This window comes from Cebus imitator, unplaced genomic scaffold (assembly GCF_001604975.1).
Source record: "Cebus imitator isolate Cc_AM_T3 unplaced genomic scaffold, Cebus_imitator-1.0 Scaffold431, whole genome shotgun sequence".
In the NCBI taxonomy this organism is placed as follows: domain Eukaryota; kingdom Metazoa; phylum Chordata; class Mammalia; order Primates; family Cebidae; genus Cebus; species Cebus imitator.
Window position 1 is genome coordinate 1,808,663 of NW_016107746.1, and position 16,155 is coordinate 1,824,817.

The following is a 16,155-nucleotide window of genomic DNA, read 5'->3' on the forward strand; positions in this document are numbered from 1 at the left end:
TCCTCTTTCTGTCTCCTCTCCCTCAACAGCATAGGGAGTCAGTTTGTTACCAATTCTGGCCATTCTGAACAACTTTCAGATCTCTAAATATGCCATACTTCCTTTGACCTCTAAACATTTGTAACTATTTCCTTTCTCTGGGGCACAGTTCCTTTCCCATACATCACCCACATTTCCCTGGGTTACTCATTCTTAAAGCCTAAGATTAGACATCACTTGTACCATAAAGGCTCACATGACAACCTATATCCAAATTAGATGCTCTTCCTGCAGGCTGACCAGCATATGCCAGCAAAGCACTTATGACATGCTACTGTAATTGCCTGCTAGTGCTTCTGTCTCCTTCGATAGTTTATAAGCACTATAAAGGAGGAGATTATTGTCTGTGTTTTAACTATAACTGCATTTACAGTGATTGGCATAGTGGTTGGCACAAAGTAGGTATTCCATAGGTATTTGTGAAATGAATGAAGGCATGATTGAAATTTCACAGGTAGAACGTTCTGGGGATGGTAAAAGACATAATGTGGACACGGGTCTGTGCAACAAAATAGAAATGAAGGTAAAAGTCACCAGAATTGAGAATGACAATTGTCTACCTTGCACGTGTCTGGAGGGAATTGAAGTTGTCCAGGGTGGTGGTAGTCAGTAATGAAGTGAATAGAAAGATCATGAGCCACAAGTCAAGGTCTTCAGTGAACATGATGAATGATGTGGTTTGACTATGACCCCACACAAATCTCACCTTGAATTGTAACTACCACAATTTCCGAATGTTGTGGGAGGAACCTAGCAGGAGGTGATTGAATTATGGGGGCATGTCTTTCCTGTGCTGTTCTTTTGAGAGTGAATAAGTCTCAGGTTTTAAAAACGGGAGTTTCCCTGTATAAGCTCTCTTCTCCGGTCTGCCACTATATGAGATGTGCCTTTTATCTTCTGCCATGATTGTGAGGCCTCCCCAGTCATGTGAAACTGTAAGTCCAATAAATCTCTTTCTTCTGTAAATTGCCCAGTCTCGGGTATGTCTTTATCAGCAGCATGAAAATGCACTGATACAATGAAGGACCAGGCAGTCAACAGACCACCAGTGAGAAAGAGTAAATGGCTCGACAGTCAGATCTATTAGTGTCAAAGGAGTAAGTGATTTTCTGCAAACATATTTTTTATACCAGAAACATTTTCTCTGTCCCTACAGAGCTCTCAGGTTGTCTTCAAGACCTGTCTCTAGCATATATTTACTGTCCTTAATATCGGCTTTAATCTTGGACCCCCTAAGTGGAAAGCATCATGTGAATATTTCTCATTGTTTCCTTTCAGTTTTTCATTTCCAGGTTTAGCTTTCCAGCCAGCCAACCTTTTTACTGAGACTGCCAGTTCAACATCATGCCTTCTAAAACAGTCACAATGCCTCTTATAGTGATTGTTTGCTCCCCAGAGAGAAAAAATCATGTTTTTAACCTTAGCTTTCAAAGTGTGGCCTCTCATTGGTTCATTCTATTTCTTTTAATACTCTCTTCAAAATCCAATTTTTCTGATGCTCTGTGGCTCACATTGAACGACTTATTTTCAAAGATTTGAATTGAATCAAGCAGGTATCTTGAGTCAATCCCAGTGGAATCAATAATCGACATTACCACTGTGTAATATCTTGCCAGGAAGTATTTTGTATTCCTTTTTATTTAGATCACTACAGCAAATTTTTATATAATGGTGCTCTTCTCCTATCCTTCTCTGCTAAAAGTTTCTCTTTTTCCTTTTCTGCTCGTTCTCGTTGCTGGCGAAGAAGGTACGGCAGAGATACCAGCGATTTTTCTTTGTTCCCATTTTTTCTCATATTCACCTTTACTTTTTTTCATACTGCTCCATTTCTAATTCTTCAGCTGTTTCTCGCCTGTCACCTTTTAAAAATTTCTGTTTGTGTTTGGGAGCTGACACAGAGCCTCTTGAGACACCGTCTCACTCTGAATGAGACATGGACTTACTCTGAAGGATTTAGAGTGCAGCACTGAGATCCCGACCCATAGTAAGGGCTCTCCCCATCTTGCCTTTCCCCACCAGGGTCTGCATGGCCAGACCATACCCTATGCTCCCTGTCTTCATCATACTCTGTTCTCCCAGTTCTTGTTCTTCCCTGAGGTCTACGACAATGTCCCCAACACTTACTCACTCTGCTGAAGGAGATACATTTCCACCAGAAGACAGCAATTTGCTTTGAATAACTGAATTTGATTAGCACTTGAAGGAAAGAAGCTTTTGAAGATGAACTCACATGAAGCTGTTTTCACTAATTTGAGGCCTGCTAGTGACAATAATAAATAAAATGGCACCATTTAAATTGGTAACATAAATTAGTAGCATGTGAATATTATACATCCTTGATAGAAAACTAGTCTTCATATTTGAAAAGGTTATGTTCTTTGACCTAGAAGGCAACTTCAGTAGAAGCCTGACACAGAAGAAGGAAACTAAGTTAGCTCTTGTAACCAACAGGTGACAGATGTTACAGATAGATCACACTTATATCTGAGTACAATTTCTCCTCTGAAAATCAAACAGGATCAGTGGTAATATAAATCTTGGCCTGTTGCCTGCGTTTTCCTGGGGGGGGGGTTGCAGAAAGGCTTAAGTTAAAATGAAAATACAGAAATATCAGGTTTTCCTTTTGCTGATGGTTTTCCCTTCAGTACTGTGACACTCTAATGTCTGGCTTCCTAGGTCATCAAGGTACATGTCTGTAAAGAGACCACATCCCCTTTCTCGACTGTGTCTCCCTCTTGGGAGATCTTTTATAGGAAACACTGGACTAGAGCCCCAGGCTTCTGCCTGCTGCTGGCTCTGATGCTTCTTTCTGATATGAGAAACTGGCAGAGGGACAGGTCAGAAGGGTAACTCGCCCAGTTCAAAATCAATTCCTATAGAACAGAGAGCAAACCTGTGCCCACTACTGACTCCAGGGTGGAGATGTGGGCATCTGTAGGCTGCTTGTCTTCCCACAGTAGGAAGTTTTCTTTCTCTGTGCTTTTTACAATTCATTAGGTAGGCAAACTACTGTTATGTACCATTTTAAAAACAAAATAGAAAGAAAGCATGATTATGTGTCTGGCCAGAGGTCAGAAAACACATACAAGATGCAACTGAGCCCAGGTCCGGGATATTTTGACAACCACCCTGGCTTCTTGCTGTTGGTGTAAGCCACCTCTCTCCCAAGGCCTCATTCTTGAGGTCAGAAGTCAATATTATTCTATACAAAAAGAAGAAGTTATGTTTAAAAAACTCTAAGCATGTAGTTTATTCTTCCACCACTGAGCTGATTCATTTATATAATCTGCACACACAGAGTCCTGACTTCATTGTGTTTTGCTAGAATCACATTCTGAGGCTTTGTGGTCGATATTATGCAATGCCACTTTGCCAGTTTGTGCTCTGCCAATTTTTTGGAGCAAGCTTAATTATGCAAATGCATCTGATAATAGATCATTCATTTTAGTCATGCACAATTATTTATTTTTTATGCATAGCTCCAATGACTTGGACAGAGCTTGGTAACAGCTCATCTCATATCTATCAAGGAGATGTAAGAGAGGACATAATTATGATGCAGGTCAACTGCTCTGATGAGCATCAAGCTGCTTCAGGGAAAGTTATATTTGAGGCAAAGCCAACTATTTCTAAGGAAAATGCCAGCTGTTGCTGCCAATCTGTTGTTCTCAGACAGAAAGGCCATTTCATGGGGCTGGAGGAGCAATGACACTTAAAGGCAGATATAATGTTACTTAAATTTATGGTTGGAGGTGGATGGAATTTCCACTGTTTAGTTACTTCCACTGACTCCCAAAGCGTAATATTTTCTCATTTGTGCCACTTCTAACTTTAAAGATAATAAAAAGGGGCCTGGAAGGAAATGCCGTAGAGACAAGCGGAAAGAGATATCCTAGAGTGTTTTGCCTTCTCAGAAGAAAGTAGGTGATGCTAATGCTATTAAACAGAAATAGAAAGACTGGCTCTCTTTAACGTCTTCCATTTTTCCACATGTGCCATGATCTTATTGTCTCTGGGCCTTTGCATATTCTAACTGCACCTCACTCTGGACTCATCCTAAGAGTTATCAGTTTAAATATTATTTCTCCCAAGAAGACTTCCCTGATCACTTCCCCTCTAATTTTACCCATAGAATAGGTTAGGTATCCCTATTATGTCCTCTCGTAGAATCAGATACATGACTTACCGTATCTCTTACTTCACTTTGTGGGATTACATAATTCATTACTTCCTATTTATGAAGGTGGAGACCATGTCTATTTGCTTATTGATGCTCAGCTAACAGTGAACTGAATCCATGGACTGGTAGTATTTAATAAATATTTGCTAAACAAAAGAATAATTAAACAAATAAATAAAAGGTTGGAAATTGTGATGGGGGTTCAGGCTTTGGTTTCCTCCTTAATGTCCCATTGAAACCCTGAAGGACTCACCTAATGTGGCAGCAATATCTATTTCTGTCTAATTGTCGAACACAACAATATTATTTCTAGTGTATAGTGTTAATTTGAATGATGATTTTGTGAGTACAGTGGCCAAGGTTGGTGTAGTATTTGTCTGCCTTTGCTTTAATCTTTCCTCTGCTTTTCTTACACTGTACTTCCTCCTATCCACCAGAGAGATGGGAAGAAGATGTAGGCCTGGCCAATAATGACTCTTCCCCAGAATCAATTTTAGAAGAAAGCACTCTCTTTTCTTATGAGGTTACCAAGCTGGGGGATTTGGATCTGGGGCCACTGATGGCCATCTGCAAGAGTCTACAGATAAAGCCAACCAGATCAAGTAGAAAGAGTTCTAAAGTGCTGATTCTTATACCTCTTTCATTGCTGTCATGGTCTTTTCCAGTATGCATTCCAGTTAGGAAGCCACTAAAATATTTTTTTCTAATGTCAATGTGAGTTTGATGACTATTTCTTGTGACTGAATAAGATCTGGCTAATGCAGTAATTAAAGTGCATTTATCTCTAGGGAGATAGGGAGAATCTGCTGAAGTCAAGGGGAAAGGCAACCACATTCTTAGATTCCATGTTTAAGTGGGTTCTGACTTTTAAACCTTGAAGAGTCCTGATAAATATAGACATTGACACCCACGGCCAGATTTAAGGATCGTGTTTTGATAACATTTCTGATGTTGGGGACTAAGTAGTGGAGGGTACAAGAATTGAACAGATCAGCACCCAACTGAGATTTTAAAGAAATTATATTGACAAAAACACCCCAATCCTGGCAAAGGATGTCCCATAATTACTCAACTCCTTAAGGCCCTTACCACAGCTATACTTGTACCAACAGAATGTAGATAAAGCATTGTAACACAGAGAAGTCATAATTCTGCCTGAGGCTTATCCAAGAAGGCCAATGGTTGTGGTCAGGTAGACAGGGACAGGTAGAGAAGCTCATCAAGGGCTTGCGCTCTGACCAGAGAGATAAGTCCTTAATATTCTGGTTCAACAATATGCTGTACATGCTGTGGACCAGATGTGGCTGGCATTACTTCTTTTTTCTGTGCTTTCCAAATGGGAGTTGCTATTGCAGACATTGTATACTTCTCCATAATTTTATATTGGTCATGTAGGGCTGGTTAAATTTATTATTTGACAAAACTGTGAGAAGACAGTCTTGGGGTTAGATACAGCAAATAGTTTGCTTTGTGTTATCTCTTTGGAAAGGGTAGATGTGTTTTCTGTTGTAAATGGGATACTGGCATTTTGGTAGGTGTGCATTTTTTAATTCAATGTCAGGAGGGAAGGGTACCTTTAGTGTGCTGGGAATTCAAGGGGCGGAATGTAGTAAACTATAATAGATTTGTGTTGTCCACAGGGTTTATCCATCCTCTTCCATGGCAACATGCTCCTTCCTCTCATTTCCCTAATTTCCCCGTCTCCTCCCACCACCACTATCCCAACCATAGGGATGACCCTGTAACCCATGCCTGACCAAAATTATTTGCTAGGGTTGAGAAAACTCTGGAAAAAAAAAGACACTCTCTTTTCTGTTGGGTTTACCTAAATGGGAGGATGTGAATCTGAGGCTGTTGATACTAAAGGGGATGAGAAGCAGAAAAGAAGGTTGTGCTTTCTTGGTTTGATTTCCCATCTCTGAGGCCCCAAGGCCCTGAACTCTGCAGTTACTCGTTTTATCATGAGGCTACCTTAGTGTCCTATCCACCTTCTTGGGTCAATGTAGTCTGTTTGTCTTAAAGTTATTTGATATGGATTTTTATCATTTGGAGCTAAGAGTTGTGAGCTCCTGTCCTTGGAGAGTCCTTCTTTGACCCACTCTAGCTAATTTAAGATCCTTTCTGCCATGTTGTTTTCTCTCTTATTGCCCTATTTTATAGCTCTGCTGATCTCTAAAATTACCATTCTATGTCTAATTTTCTATGTGTTTATTGCTCATTTTCATCATCCTCACCCTGCTGGCTACTAAAATGCAAGCTCCATGAGGTCAAATATTTTGTCTGTTTCATTTATTAATTTCCCCAAGGCCTAGAACAGAACTGGGTATAGAGCAGGTATGTCTTAATAAGTATTTACTAACTGAATCACTTGCTATCATAGGTATAAAGACTAAGAAGTTACAAAGAGGAGGGAATCTGCAGAAGGAGATAGTCATCTGTTTATCCTGGTTCTCCTATTACTTCACTAACTGATATTACATGTTTTCCCCATTTTCCTCCTTCAGTTGCTTTTCTGAATCCTTTTTCTAAAGTAACATGATCTACAATATTACTTTCCATTACCTATCTCCGCTCCTTTGCTGTTATTCTGGTTAAAACCACCAACCTCAGTTCACACCCACCTTCCATAAATACTTATTAACTGGGTGATTTAACTAGTAAAAACACTGCATTTCCTTTTGATTCTTCACCCAGTAAATGAAACTCATCACAGAGCCTGAACTCTTTATGACCAGCCTGAATAGTTTTCTCGACCTTCCTGATGGGAGAAGGCGATTAAGAGATCTATTTTCTTAAATGTGTATAGTATTTTATTGTCACTAAAGTATTTTTGATAAATTAGTTGATCTCGGCTGATTCAGATGGCACCTGTTATGAGGTAGTAGGCTGGGATAGGAATTGGTATAAAAAATTCAGAGTTGAGAAAACCAAGATACAGAAAAGCAGATGGTTTTTCTAAAGGCACAGAGGTAGTGAAGGTTAAGTCTGTACTCTGTACTTTAATCTAGTGTTTTGTTTCTTTGTAACATGCATTTCTGTAGAGAAGACTGTCTATTGGTATGAGAAAAAAAAATTGTAGAGATTTGGTAAGTTCCATGATGTCAAGACCACAAACTCAATTATGACCATATTTTACTAGCTTTCCAAAACAAACTAGGAAATCAAATCATTCTCACTAGTCAAATTTTGGTATTAAGAAACTGAACACTGTAATTTGGATTTTCTTATGGTACTATTTCTCAGATCTCAGACACAAGGTATAGAAAGATATCATTTTTTTTAAATTTGCATTTTACCAGTTTTAAGAAAAATCCAACACATCATAAGCCCAATGACATTTTGAGTTTCAAGTCTGTAATGGTTGTCATGCTGTGAATCATTCAATTGGAGGCCACTGTCCTGAGCAAAGTAAACAGCTCCAAGAGAGACAAACACATTTTCCCTCTACTAGGAGCCTTTGTTTAAATAAAATAAATCCACTGAAGCCATGGATACTATGAAGAAGGCTGAGGCTTCTACGGTGTCCATGGAAGAAGCACATTCTTGGAGAAAGGCTACCAAACGAAGAGCAGGGACTTTTCTTCTTTACTGCAGATAAGAAATGAGACCCAGACAGATGTTTTCAGTTCTTTATTGGTTTCAGTTTCTTTATTGGAAAATGAAAGAATTAGACTACACAGGCTAATGGTTTTAATTCTTGCTGATTTGGAGTCATCTAACTCCAGTGCTGGAGTTGTTACTGATTATAGGTACAATGACATCAAGTAAGAATGCCGCAAAGTGTGGTGGTGCAGGTGCTGAAGGGTTGCTCCCGGTTCAACTACCGTTGTGAGAGTAGAAGACAGAGTTATTGCCTGGGTGGCAAGTACTTTAATTTGCACAAGAATGTTTGTATAACTTGGAGTGAATCACTAGGTTCTTATCTACCTGGTGTCTGACTAGAACATCACTTTTTTTCATGACAAAGGAAAGCACAGTAGCCAGTACTTCAATTGCACTTTTACATACTTTCTTGTCACCATTTCTGGATTTCTATTCTGCCTCCTAACCCCAGGAGGGAAGGAGAAATGGGGATTGATATGGCTTAGATTTGGTCCCTGACCAAACTTCCTATGTAATTGGGGAAGGGCCCTACTGGGAGATGATTGGATCATGAGGGTGGATTTCCCCCTTGCTGTTCTTGTGATCATGAATGGTTTCTCAACAGATATGGTGGTTTAAAAGTGTGTGGCAGTTTCTCTCGCTCTCTCTCTCTCTCTCCCCCCCATCCCTTCCTCCCCCCATCATGGTAAGATGTGCTTCCCCTTCACCTTCAGCTGTGATTATAAATTTCCTGAAGCCTCTCAGTCATGCTTCTGTTAGGTCTGCATAACTGTGAGTCAATTAAACCTCTTTTCTTCATAAATTACCCTGTCTCCAGTAGTTACTTATAGCCATGTGAGAACAAACTAATACAGTGATGTTAGAGAGAATAAAGTGGTTTCATCTGTGGCAGGGGTGTGCTATGGCAAACACTGGACTGAAGGATAGAGTTGGTCTCTAACTGCTGTAGGATTGGATAGTAGCAGAACATTTTCCTTTACATCCAGGCACTCATGACTTGTCCTTCCAGTTATGACTAAAGAATTGTTTTGCTCAGGCCAAAGTAGCTCCCCAATGGAGGCTTTGTTTATTGATAGATAACTTTTCCTTTAGTTCAAATTTTTCTGGAGATGTAGTTGGAGAGGTTTGAGAGGTATGCAGAAGGAAGCAGTCCCATGGTTTGAAATTCCCACTTTTTAAATCAATAATGTTCAAATGCTTCAAAAATGTGAATTGTATCTGGTGCATAAGCTTATATACTGATTATTTTATAATCTAATTAAACCCATTTAATTCAAACAGTCACACTGTTTGAATCAAGCCATTGATTCAAAACAACTTGTTTACAATTGCTGAACCTACTGGTGTCCTCCTGAAACCATTATCTGGGAAGTATCACAGGATTTCCTGCCAGGGACATGCCTGTCCTCAAAGGGGATATTCCAGGACTTCCCATGACACGGAGTTTAAGGGGTTTTTAGGTTGCTTTCAGCAGCCCTTGGATTCGATGCAGCAAAGGTTGATAGAATTATGGTTTGTATGTGAGTGGAGGGGCAGGGTAGGAGTCGGGGGCGAGAATAGTGAGTTCTAGTGCTATATATTTTTTAATTGTGGTAAAATATACATAACATAAAATTTATCATTTTAACCATTTTAAGAGCACAATTTGGTGGCATTAAATATATTCACAAAATTCTGTAACTATCACTCATGTCAATTTTCAGAAAGATTTCAGAGACTCCATCCATTAAATTGTAACTCTCCACTCCCTCCTCCTCTCAGTCCCTGGTACCCTATAGTCTACTTTCTTCCTGTACAAATTTGCCTATCCTAGACACTCATGTAAGCGGAATCATAATCTGTCCTTTTGTGTCTGGCTTATTTCACTTAGCATAATGTTTTCAAGGTTCATCCACAATGGAACATGCATCAGAATTTCATTCCATTTCATGGCTGAATAATATGCCATTTTATGTATATGCTACATTTTGCTTATCCATTCATCTCTTGATGGATATTTGGGTCATTTACTTTTGGCTATTGTGCATAAGGTTGCTATGATCATTAGTGTTCAAGTGTCTCAAAATCTGTGATGCCTGTTATTTTAGATATATACCTAGTAAGGGAATTAGTTGATCATATGGTAATTCTATGTTGAGCTTTTTGAGCTACCACCAAACTGTTTTTTGCAGAGCTTGCACCATTTTACACTCTCATTACAAGGGTTCCAGTTTCTCCGCATCCTCACCAATTCTTTTTATTTTCTGCTTTTTTTTAAAAAAAAATAATAGCCATGGTAGTGGTATGAAGTGATATCTCATTGCAGTAGTGTAGTAGTGCCATAATTTTGACAGAGTAAGAGAAGCAAGGCATAGAAAATATGACTTATTCTTAGAAATATCATGATACACTATATCCCAGAATATATATGGTTTGCCTCACAGTCCTGAGGTCCACTTACAGTAAGTTACTTCACCCCAATTGACTACTCTTCTCCAGTATGTGTGATCATGAAGCTTATATTAAAGAAACCACCCAGGAGACACTGTCTACATCTGCCTAAGTCATTCAGAGCACATGGTGAACCATGGGCCATGTTCCTTGCAGACTTATTTACCTTTAACAAATTAGAGGTTTGGCACAATTTAGTCGTGCCCAGCATGTAATAGATTCCATTATTGGAAAAGATAAACATTACAACCCTTAACTAAATGCTTTTACTTTCCTAGCCAGAGCAATCAGACAAGAAAAAGAAATAAAGGGTATTCAATAAGGAAAAAGAGGAAGTCAAATTGTCTCTATTTGCAGACAAAATGATTGTGTATTTAGAAGACCCCATCATCTCAGCCCAAAATCTCCTTATGATGATAAGCAACTTCAGCAAATTCTCAGGATACAAAATCAATGTGCAGAAATCACAAACATTCCTATACACCAATAACAGACAAACAGAGAGCCAAATCATGAGTGAATTCCCATTCTCAATTGCTACAAAGAGAATAAAATATCTAGGAATACAACTAACAAAGGATGTAAAGGACCTCTTCAAGGATAACTACAAACCACTGCTCAAGGAAATAAAAGAGGATAGAAACAGATGGAAAAACATTCCATGCTCAAGGTTAGGAAGAATCAATATCATGAAAATGGCCATACTGCCCAAAGTAATTTATGGATCGAACACTATCCCCATCAAGCTACCCCATCTTCACAAAACAGGAAAAAAACACTTTAAACTTCATATGGAACCAAAAGAGAGCCCGCAGAGCCAAGACAATCCTAAGCAAAAAGAACAAAGCTGGAAGCATCACACTACCTGACTCCAAGCTACATTGCAAGTCTATGGTAATCAAAACTGCATGGTATTGGTACCAAAACAGAGATATAGACCAATGAAACAGAACAGAGGCCTTGGCAGCAACAGCACACATCTACAAACATCTGATCTTTGACAAACCAGACAAAAATAAGCAATGGGGAAAGGATTCCCTGTTTAATAAATGGTGTTGGGAAAACTGGCTAGCCATGTGCAGAAAGCAGAAACTGGACCCCTTCTTTACACGTTACACTAAAATTAACTCCAGGTGGATTAAAGATTTAAACATCAGACCTAACACTACAAAAACCCTAGAAGAAAACCTAGGCAAAACCATTCAGGACATAGGCATAGGCAAGGACTTCATGACTAAAACACCAAAAGCAATGGCAACAAAAGCCAAAATAGACAAATGGAGTCTAATTAAACTTAAGAGTTTCTGTACAGCAAAAGAAACAATCATTAGAGTGAACTGGCATCCAACAGAATGGGAAAAAATTTTTGCAACCTACCCATCTGACAAAGGGCTAATATCCAGTATCTGCAAAGAACTAAAGTAGATTTCTAAGAAAAAAACAAACAAACCCATTCAAAAGTGGGCAAAGGATATGAACAGACACTTTGCAAAAGAAGACATTTATGAAGTCAACAAACATACGGAAAAATGCTCATCATCACTGGTCATTACAGAAATACAAATCAAAACCACATTGAGATACCATATCACACCAGTTAGAATGGCAACCATTTAAAAAATCTGGAGACAACAGATGCTGGAGAGGATGTGGAGAAATAGGAACACTTTTACACTGTTGATGGGAGTGCAAATTAGTTCAATCATTGTGGAAGACAGTGTGGTGATTCCTCAAGGATCAGAAATAGAAATATCATTTGACCCAGCAATCCTATTACTGGATATATACCCAAAGGATTATAAATCATTCTATTAAAAAGACACATGCACACATATGTTCACTACAGCACTGTTTACAATAGCAAAGATCTGGAATGAACCCAAATGCCCATGAATGAAGAAAATGTGGCACATATACATTATGGAATACTATGCAGCCATAAAAAAGGATGAGTTCATGTTCTTTGTAGGGATATGGATGGATCTGGAAACCATCATTCTCAGCAAACTGACACAAGAACAGAAAACCAAACACTGCATGTTCTTACTCATAGGCGGGTGTTGAAGAATGAGAACACATGGGGACAGGGAGGGGAACATCACACACTGGGGTCTGTTGGGTGTGTGGGGGGGCTAGGGGAGGGACAGCGGGGGGTGGGGAGGTTGGCGAGAGATAACATTGGGAGTAATGCCTGATGCAGGTGGCGGGGGGATGGAGAAAGCAATCCACCATGGCATGTGTGTACCTATGCAACAATCCTGCCAGATCTGCACATGTACCCCAGAACTTAAAGTACAATTTAAAAAATAAAAAAAATTCATTCTATTTAAAATATAGGCCAATTCATTATTTATTTATTTTTATCAATTATAAGTTCAAGTTTCTCAAGCTATAATTTTAGATAAAGAGTAGGTAGAGTTTTACCATTGCTATTATATGTAATGACATATATTTATTTTGTGCAGAAATGAGATATATTTATTTTATTGCACAAATCTATCAGGAACAATATATAATATTATTTGTTAGTTTTATTGATCCTCCATTAGTTTTTGGTTTGTGCATAAAAAGTTGGTTAAATAAATTCAAAATACCTTTGCCTCCTTCTTGCCCCACACTCAGCTACTGATGTTTGTATAGCATCTGAAACATAATATTCCAAAAGAGTCACAGTGAGTAGGTACCCATTAATCAAATAGGCAAGCCATTCCAGTGAGATAAAGCATGACTATGTCCTAACTTTCCTTCATTTTAATTAGTTTCTTATCATCTGATAACACATTGAGATATGTTTATGTTTTCAGTATTATCATCTAGGAGAGATCTTACTAGACAACTTGACATGTCATCTAATTATTACAGAAGAGAAAGGTTACAGATTGAGTATACCAAGATGAAAAACAATTTTGTAGAAAGCAACTAATTTGTACTTAGTTCTTATTCAATAACTTCACACCTCACTCAGTGGTCTTGGAACATGTTTTTTATGAAGGTAATATGAAATAATGTACCTCAAAATTAGTCATTCTGTGAATGACATCTTAAATGGTGGAGAATGCATGTAGATTCACTTGGCTGTGAAATATTCTGGATCAAAGCAATCTTGGTCAGGCTAGTTAGATCTTTCTGAAATATGGATTGCCTTTTATTTTGTAGAGGTAAGGTAGGGGGAAGCACATATAAAGATGAATAAAAAACTCAGCTTTGTTCCCACATACAGCCTGACTACCATTTTAGAATTTAGGTGAGCTATACATCCATGTTAGGGTTCTCAAATTTCACAAAAGGGTGTCAACTGATCCTCCAGCTCAGCTGCCAGTTAAGACACACCATTTCAAATTTAAGTAGCAAGAGGAAAGTGCCTCAAGCCAGGTAATTGTCAGGAATTGAAAATGTGAATTCTCTTGTGCTCTGTTTAAACTCTTAGTCAAGAGAAAAATATTTATAGAGAAGGGCTTCTAGAATAGACTAAACTTCCAGATAAGGGCTTTCCAATTTCTCTTAACAGGGGAGATAGTAAAATTAGATTTATTAAAAATAAGAATGTTGATATTTGACAACTGGTACAGCACTGGCACTAACCATTTCAGACAGTGGCTGTAAACAGCCATGTGCTCTTGTTGGTCCTGCCTTTATTTCTTCTTCATGTTGTAAAGTCATGCAGAGCCCCTTGCCACACTGTCATCTAATGAGAGTAATTATACTTTTAGTATCTATTTTTAAACAGAGAATGAGAAGGTAAACTTCCAGTAGTCCTATATCAAAATTTAAATTAATATATATATATATATATATATATTTTTAACTTTAAACTGGCATGTTTTTTTTTTCTTTTCTCTTTCTATACATAGCTTTGGAACACATTACTTTGGAGAATCAGTTACAAAATATATCAAAAATTATCTATTATATACAAGAAACTGTCATATTCATTGGATACCCAGCAGTTAATAAAATAAGTCTTCACAACCTAGATAGGTTCTTGGAAACTGGAACTTTTTTTTTTTCCCATTTATTTATTTTATTGCATTTTAGGTTTTGGGGTACATGTGAAGAACATGCAAAATTGTTGCATAGGAACACACATGGCGGTGTGATTTGCTGCCTTCTTCCCCATCACCTACATCTCACATTTCTCCCCTTGCTATCTCTCCCCAGCTTCCCACCCCCCACCCTCCCTCCCCTATTTCCCCACAACTGACCCCAGTGTGTAGTGCTCCCCTCCCTGTGTCCATGTGTTCTCATTGTTCACCACCCACCTATGAGTGAGAACATGCGGTGTTTGATCTTCTGCTCTTCTGTCAGTTTGCTGAGAATGATGGTTTCCAGGTTCATCCATGTCCCTACAAAGGACCCTAACTCATCGTTTTTTATGGCTGCATAATATTCCATGGTGTATATGTGCCACATTTTCCCTATCCAGTCTATCGTCGATGGGCATTTGGGTTGGTTCCAGGTCTTTGCTATTGTAAACAGTGCTGCAATGAACATTCGTGTGCACGTGTCCTTATAAATTAATATATTTTTTAACCACAGCAGCATCTATACATATTTGAACATTTTTTATACATTGATAAGTGAGACAATTATTTATGGAATAAATGTACGAACATTACTTCTGAAGCCCTTGCAAAAAAATCAAGTTTCCTCAGGGATTTGTGTGCACAGGCTAGGAGTCATAAGTCATAAAATAACCTAAGCAAATTATGTAGTGCAGTCACCAGGTAAAAATCAGAAAATCTCATAGAACATGTTGAAACCTGGTTCATTACATCATACTATGCCAGTGATACAGGAGTTATTAAGAAATAATTTTAGGCAGCTAGATAGGATAAAGATTTTCAGTGGAAATTTTTCTTTTAATGGCAACAATCCTTGAACCATTTATTTTTTCTAACAGAAAGAAAAATGGCTTAAAGAGACAGGCTGGCAAGCTTTGATATGTAAATGCTGGCAATTAAAAACTAGGTCCATCTGACATGGCCAGTATGGTGATTTCCACCTTCTCCTTGTCATCAGGTGTGCCAAGTGTAATAGCCACCTCCAAATAACACGATGTGATTAAAACATCACAGTAGACCACATCTGCATATTAAAGGGCTTAAGGTTGGAGGGCCAGGTTTTTATCGGGCTACATAAATGATACACCTGGTCAACCCAATCCCCTGGGCCCTATGTGGATAAAACAGCACTTCCTCCAGTCTTCAATATAAGCAACCACTTTTCCACTGAGCATGGGGTTCCCTCTCTCAGCTCGGAGCCCCTCTCCCTCTGTCTCTGTGCATGGGAGCTTCTTCCTTCTTTCTTGCCTATTAAACTCTTTGCTCCTTAAAACCACTTCACATATATTTATGTTGTTTTATCTACATCAGCACAAGACCAAAAACCCTGGCATTCCTCCAGTCATCAGAGCCATATTGTTTTCGTCCATTGACCAGGAATGGTAACTTATTCATCATGGTGATGAATATGGAGCAGAGCAAATCTTAACCTCAAATCTGTCTTTTAATCTCAAAGCTGTCTTCCTGCTATCCTGTCACAAAACTTTTCTTCTCCTTGTATCCACAGTCTCATACTCTCTCTCTGTGTGTCTAACGTGCAGGAATTCTTACAGTTTAGGGAAACAGGTCTATAAGAAAAGATGGGCATTCACAGCAGGCAATAACTTAATAAAAGTCTCTCTCCAGAGTTTCTTTGGCAAGCACATGGTATTTTAAGCCAACAGCGTCAACTAACAGAAATAAAAATCCTCTTCATAAGACACATTGCTGATTTTCTGTGGTACATTGCAGCTTCACAACTTTTCTCTTTTGTGCTTTTGTACTGCTACTTCTGTGGATGGGAAAGCTCTGATTTCAACAGCTAGGAATAGGATGTCTCCCACAGCCAGATTTTAGTCCCGA